This window comes from Punica granatum, chromosome 3, assembly GCF_007655135.1.
Source record: "Punica granatum isolate Tunisia-2019 chromosome 3, ASM765513v2, whole genome shotgun sequence".
Classification (NCBI taxonomy): Eukaryota; Viridiplantae; Streptophyta; class Magnoliopsida; order Myrtales; family Lythraceae; genus Punica; species Punica granatum.
The window spans coordinates 27,853,537-27,861,260 of NC_045129.1; the positions used below are offsets into that span (position 1 = coordinate 27,853,537).

At 38.0% G+C, this 7,724-nt stretch overlaps 1 long non-coding RNA gene across 1 annotated transcript; it reads right to left on the minus strand.

Moving 5' to 3' along the window:
• Nucleotides 1-2,322: 2,322 nt before the first annotated feature.
• LOC116198886 lies at nucleotides 2,323-6,827 on the minus strand. The gene is made up of 2 exons (XR_004155413.1): nucleotides 3,294-6,827; nucleotides 2,323-3,208 (listed from the first exon to the last, which is right to left on the minus strand). It is a non-coding gene; the product is annotated as an uncharacterized LOC116198886 (long non-coding RNA).
• Between the last annotated feature and the right edge of the window lie 897 nt (nucleotides 6,828-7,724).

Consider the following 7,724-nt stretch of genomic DNA (forward strand, 5'->3'; position numbering starts at 1 on the left):
GCAGATGGATGTGGTTGGGACGATTTGACACCTTCCCATTCTTTATCACTGTCGATGCCCTCTTTTTTAGCCATACTGGATTTCCATTGCCATCTAATAGTGGAGCCTCCCTCTCTACCAACCACTCTTGGATTAGCTCCTCTCCTGATGCGGTAGAAGACATGACAATTTTATGTTATTTGGGTATTTTTAAAATTTTTAGGGAATAGTTTATTTTAGAGAATATTTTATTTCCTTCGTTATAATTTCGTTTTGCAATATTTAGGAAATAGTTTATTTTAGAGAATATTTTTATTCCCTTCGTTATAATTTCGTTTTTTCTATTTAAGTGATGTAATCCCTAGAGCTAAAGTAGTTGAGTCGTCTTTTGGATTATCAATAAAATTCAGAGCTTTCGTGCTTTGTCCAATCTCGGATTGATTCGAGTTTGATGCCTATTTCCAGGTATTCATAGAATCAACAGGTATAGAAGGTCGTAGTTCCGGTATTCGGGCGCGAATCAACGGGTCTGTGACGGTTCCTCGCGTTGTACGCTGCGTCAGTTGGTATCAGAGCCGCGTTCGCTCTTGGATCAGCGATGCCACCCCGAAGAACGGCTAATCAACGTCGTGTTATAGAGGATGACAAATTGGATCGGAGGATCAAAGACATATCATATGATGAAGCCAATCCAATTTTCGATATATACCCAGATGAAGATCAAGAAGAAGTTATAGAATTTGTATTTGATGATCAAGGAAAACCAACGTTCGTTGTCTACAAATCTATATTAAAGGATGTTGGAGGTGATAAACTTTTTCATTATTGTGCTCAGATTGAGGATATTCTAGATGAAGAAATTTTCAATGTAGAGAAAGATGCATGGATGCTTACGGTGCCAATTTTGGAGGTTATTCAGTTGCCAAAGTTGGTCGAAGTGCATGTGACTCGATCGAGAAAACAAAGATTCAGTGGAAGTGTTTATTGGCTAAGAGGTGTACAGAATTTTATGTACGAAGAATTAAGAGAAAGAGTTCGCAAAGAGAAGAATGCATTCAAGTGGAAAGTGAAAAAGTAACATAAGTGTTTTAATCTCTCTATTCGTGAAGATCAAGGTGATAGCTCAAACGATGACAATTCGAGGACGAATTCTCTCCATTCAGGGGAGAATGATGCGGCAGAAGACATGACAATTTTATGTTATTTGGGCATTTTTAAAATTTTTAGGGAATAGTTTATTTTAAAGAATATTTTATTTTCTTCGTTATAATTTCGTTTTGCAATATTTAGGAAATAGTTTATTTTAGAGAATATTTTTATTTCCTTCGTTATAATTTCGTTTTGCAATATTTAGGAAATAGTTTATTTTAGAGAATATTTTTATTCCCTTCATTATAATTTCGTTTTTCCTATTTAAGCGATGTAAGCCCTAGAGCTGAAGTAGTTGAGTCGTCTTTTGGATTATCAATAAAATTCAAAGCTTTCGTGCTTTGTCCAATTTCGGATCGATTCGAGTTTGATGCCTATTTCCTGGTATTCGTAGAATCAACAGGTATAGAAGGTCGTAGTTCCGGTATTCGTGCGTGAATCAACGGGTCTGTGACGGTTACTCGCGTTGTACGCTGCGTCATCTCCCGTAAAAATATGATCAACAGTAATCGGATTCAAACTTTCTTCTATTTGCTCTCAGCTTCTCCTCATCATATGCCTGTGCTTCAGCATCATATTATAATGCGCAAAAACAAGTTTTTGCAACTTCTCATACTTCAATCTATTTCTTGTCCTTGTATATATAGCCGACGGTGCTTTAACTGTGGTCGCAGTTGCTTGAGTTACTTGTTTGGATCAACACTTTAATTGCAATTGCTTGTAATTCCGGGGTATTTCCTCCAAAAGTAATCCACCAATCAGCTGTATATAAATTCTTTAGATCGTTCGATAAAACTATTGGCCTAATTAGAATAAAACATTTGCTTTTTTGAATTTAAACCAAAAGACTTTTACTAAAGTACTTATCTGACCTGGTTGCATTTTTTTCCATGCACTTTGGGCTTGAACTATACCAAATAATTCAGCTTTATCTCTAAATATCAAAAGCTACAATATGAATGGATCAGTTCAGTATTCAAGAAATATTTATGATAGAAATCAATATATAACAAAATTTTAAAATTATACTTGGTTCAGAGCTGCGATTTGACTATCAACATCTGGCTCTTATCGAGAGATGACATTTTCCATACCATTCATCATCTCTTTTTCTACTTTGTAACTTGATAACTTCCCATTTCAGAATTGCGGATTAAAAAAAAAAGCATGTAATACATTTAAATGGCAAAATTAGAAATACTAATTTTTACTTGATTAATTTTAGAAATATCTAAAGAACATAATTAATAACAAATGTACCCGCAAAATGTAAATCTTAATGTAATTAGAATTTCCACCGATCATCAATTATGTCCCAATATCGCTTCTAATATCGACAGTCTTTCCCGATCACCAGTTTGGCTCATCAAGAACTTCATAAACATACCCCATTGTAGGCTCACCAGAGATCGCCAGCTTGAGTACGCTTAGAAGCGGTGTAAGTACCACAAGCAATTATTTCGCTTTCCTCCAAAACAAAGAGCTCACGACAACATCTTCAGCCTTAACAGCTGGCCCTGAAACCTCCTTCCCAAATTTGGATCTTACCCATCCGTCAGAAACAAACATTGTCTACAAATTATTTCTCTGCTCAACAAGGCATTTGATCTGAAGAAAGTTGGTAGCGAAGCGTGTTATTATTGGACGAATCAAGTGCTTTCCATTTGTAAACTTCTTGATATAACTGACCCCCCACCCATGGTTGTATATGAAAGAAGTAATTTTCTTTTCACACTACTCTTCTTCTATATATCTTCCAAGATAAGATCCAAACAATATGCCATGCAAGCTGTCCAATATAATGCTTCCTTGTAGACATCAACAATTTTCCAGCAGCTTTCATGGCTGCTTCATTATTAGTTAAGATATGGACAACATACTCCTCGCCAATCTCATCCACTATTTTATCCATCAACTGGAAATAATAATGCCCGTCTCTACTTGTTACTCCAATTGCATCTTCGGACTTGTAAAAAATCGTACCTTTGCAGTAGTAGACAAGAAATTTGATTATGTGTGTGTGAGATATACCATCCGTCCAGCTGTCCATCATGATCAAAACACCCCTTTCTTTCCATATCTGCGTCAAACCGGCAATCCAAGTCTTTAGGTTATGCACCTTTTCAAGTACACTTCTAAAACTTCATAAGGAGTAGGATATTTACCCCTTTCCCGACCTCAGCAGCAACATCGAGCATAACCTACATATTCACATCATAGCATACATTTGGCGCAATATTATTTGCAAATAAAAAATTGCTCACTGCTTTTCCCAACTTTTGCCCCAATTCTTTGAGAAACTTGGTCCATATTTTGGGCTGCTTGGCACCCATATGTCGATGGTAATGAGGATCCATCGTCCTGAGTTGAGCTTCGGCTGACTGGGGATCAATCCACTGTCGTCCATTGCCAGCAGATTCTCAAACACTTCGAGAGCGCCTCCCTAATCTTCCACTGGAAGTCGAAACAAAAGAACCTCCAATATCAAAGGTGTTGCGAAATGCACCCGTTTGTGCTTTAACTCTCTGCATATCTTCCCACTGTTGATAAGATCTTATACTCTCTTTCATCGCATGTCTCATCGCCCTGTCCTTAGCAAATCCTTCCTAATCATCTTCGTCACCTCGTAAATTTTCCATAAACTCTTCATTTCTTTTCTGCTTGTCGACCTTTTTATCATTCTTTTGCGTCAAAAGCTTCATCATTTTCTCCCTCGCTTCCTTTGAAACTTGAGGACATGGGGCGACGTTTCCAGTTTTATGAGCTATGTGCTCTTTCACCTGAGTGATTCCACTAGTAGCACCCTATCGCAGAATTTGCATTTAGCAATGTTTCTTTTTCCATCAACAAGCTTGGCGAATTTCCATTCCATGTCGCCACTATTAGGATTCCCTTGTATAGGTTTTTCCCGTGACATTTTCACCTGCAATAAAACAGAAATTAATTAGAGAACTAATACAATTTTGTTCATGTCAAAACGATTGCTGTTGGAGTAGAAATCCAAGTATGATTCCTCTCAGTCGGGTCAAAACACGAGTTTTCATGTAGTAGGTGTATATATGCATGTACATTCATTGGAGCAATTCATATATATATATATATATATATATGTATGTATATATGTATGTATATGTATATGTAAACAATTAAGGGTCAAACTGTATAAAGTTAAATTTCCGTTCCTAGTTTTCTTACGAAACCAAAGAACCTTCAAACAATTAATCAAGAAATATGTACATATATATATATATATATAATGCAGATGTTCTTAAATAAAGGAAATAAAAAGAATAATACTTAAACAATATAATTTACCTTATGATCTCCTCTAGTTTTAAAACCCTGAAGATGAATGAAGTGTTCTTCAACAGCTTCTGCTTTTCAGTAAAGTTTCACCAACTTCAGTTTCGTTTTTGGAGGAAAGGCTAAAAGAAGACACTAAAGTTATGATGTTTGAATAATGAGTGACTTGAGATCATTATACAGTGTCACCCTTCCTCTTCTTCTTGTTATTTACTAACTTTTCTTTATGAGTCAGAAGAACTTTACTTTCTTTTACATGGGAACTCAATTTTACAGGGAATATCTGCATGCAATTTACTTTTATAGAGAATATATCTACTACTTTGTAGAGTACAGTTATTTCAACTATAGACATATCAACTTGTACAAATAAAATATACGTATATATGTGTGTCAGATTGCATAAATATACAAAATTTTCTTACGAGTACTGTATAAGTACATTTGACTAGTCTCATCTATCATCTTTTTGTCACATCCAATATCTTATTTGTTTTTCCTCTCATAAAATAATTAAAGTTTGACCCCAAGGGCTAATGGGTTCCTTCTTTATTCAGGGAGTGGACATGTCAAAGGGTACTTCAATTTTTCTAATCCGAAGGCATTTGTCTAGACTCAAGTAGAACATTGCCGTTCTTCTTTTCAACCTATCCATCAACTTTTTGTTACATCTATCAACTTATTTATTTTTTCTTAAAAAATATTTGAAGTACATCTATTATATATCTACAATGTATGCATCTTTCACTTATTCAAAAGAAAAAATCTATACATCTATCTTTTTCATTTAATTTCATGGGTCATCTTTCTTCACTCCATTTGCAATAATTGCACATTTTCTCCCATTGCCCTGCCATAGAAAGTTAAAGATCGGCTAAAAATAAACACTTAACGGTTGTATAGGCCGTTACGGCCATAGTAATGCCGTTATGGACGATATTTACATGAAACTATTTCTCCCCAATATATCGGCCTGTAACAGTATCGAACCCGGCCGATACCATTACATAATGGCCGTTACGGCCTTTACAAACCTAGTTTTAAAACCATTGTCCCACATGGATCCCGGTGAAAACCAAGATAAAGGGTCCTCAAGCCATTTAATCCATGTAAATCTCAATCTTCTGGTGCCGACATTCCAAAGAAAAATTGACATCAAAGCAAAACAGGAGACGCCTTAAGTCATACTCGCCCGACAGGAACCCTTTACAGAGTTGGGCCAACAGATTAGATTAGAAAGCCCAGGCCGATGAAGACACCAAGTAACCATCCAATTTGATAGAGCCGGGGAAGGAATCATGAAGCCAACCAGTCTAGCCGCACACCATCTCTTAAACAACTCAATCCCAAGGCAGTCAAATCGAGGGTCTTTAACAAGGCCGACTCGATCGGTTCAAACTAGCGATCATCAATCAAGGGAGTCGAGACTAGCCCTTTCGAGACAAAAAAAGGCCGGTTTGACAAAAGCTCGATTAAGGCGGTAGGAGGCATGATAGGGGCTCCAGTCTAACAAGAAGGCACACTCTTTGTGGTGGACGACAGAGGATAATGCTGCTTAGGAAGGACAACAGAGAGTCGCAGGCAGGAAGCCGCCATTGAAAAAGGAGGAAGGGAAAGTTGGAAGCACGGAAAGGGTGAAGAGGAGAGCGCCCCTGCTTCGTCGGAGCGGCCGGATATTTTGCCATATCACCACCATAGCTTAGATCGCTGGAGAAGAAAACGGCGTGACCACCGGAAGGGAGAGGGAAGCCACTGCCACACACACCACGCTGGAGAGGAAGAGGAAGAGGGATAGGGTCATTGCCACCACCGGACGTCATCACCACCAGCCCCACCATAGATCTAACATCACTAGTCGAGAAAGTGAGGGAGGACCTCACAACGGCCACTGGGAGGAAGGGAATTGCCTCTGCCATCAACACTATTACCGAGACGCCAAGAGAGAAAAAGGATAGGGAGAAGCAAAAAGCCATTGTAGAGGCGAATGCCACCCGAGAGATAAGGGGACGATCAGCTTTATGGTGGAGGAAGGATGAGGCTGGATGGATCGGCTGTGACTGGACGCGCAGGTGAAGGGAAATAAGGTTAGGGTTTCCCTTGAGCAGCGCTAGGGAAAAAAAGAGAGAGAAAGGGTGGGATCAAAGTTGTCAGAATCGCAATTCTACCTAGAATCGGTCAAGGGTCGTAAAATCGTGAATCGTAGAATCGAATAGTGAATCGAAAAATTTTACTTATAATTAAAAAGAGACATACATATATATATATACATATACACACACCAAATCTCATGTTAGAAATAATAGAACTAAATATCAAATGGTAAATCTTGCTATTCCTACTTCGTTCGTCAAAATCAAATGGTGCTTAGTTTTCATAAGAGAGCGCTCACACTATAACAACCTCCAATGAAAATTGATATAGTACTATAGTCACGAATAATGTAGACGAAGTTGTTTTTCCTCCCTAACTTCTTCTTGGTCTGTCTTTTCTTATAATCATCTTTCTTTGCACCTAAAAAAGTCGAAAAAAAATTCCAACCTAAATTGTCTCAAATAAGACGACTATCAGGAATCGACCGAAATCCAATTCGTAGCAGTTCCAGAAACTTTCCCAGTCCTATCACTTACAGTTAGAAAACAATTTTCAAACTTTTCATAAAATAAGAGAACCAATGAGCAATATTGTCGCATAATGATAGAGATGAGGAGGGGGAGAGAGGGGGGCATACGACTTTGGGTTGAAACCAGAATCATAAAATCGGTTCGATTCTGCGATTCTGCGATTCGAATCGCAATTCAGCCACGATTCTACCTTCCTGATTTATGCCACGAAATCGGAATCGCTAAGCACCCCTTAAATCGTAGAATCGTAAGATTTTATGATTCGAATAATGATTCTAACAACCATGGGTGGGACTGTCAGCACCCTGTTTTGGTTCACCGAATTCAGGAGAAGGCATCAACAGCAATTCTGACTACAACCCTAGAATTATAATAGAGAAGCAGTTGGTAGACGTCGGGCTACTATTCACAGTCGGGTTAGCCATGTCGATCAGATAACGACGGGGGTGATGCGCAGAAGATCGCAACACGAGGAGAATTCAAAACCGACGACTCAGCATAATAGCGTGGAGAAGGGGTAAAATCATCATTTTCTACCATTCAGAGGGAAGTATTTGTAATTAATTGTCCAAGGATTCATAGCTTTTGAACTAGGGGCATTTTTTTAATTTAACTTTAATCTGACATTTTTCAGGAAAAATACTATATGGGACATTTTCAGGCCTTACGTAC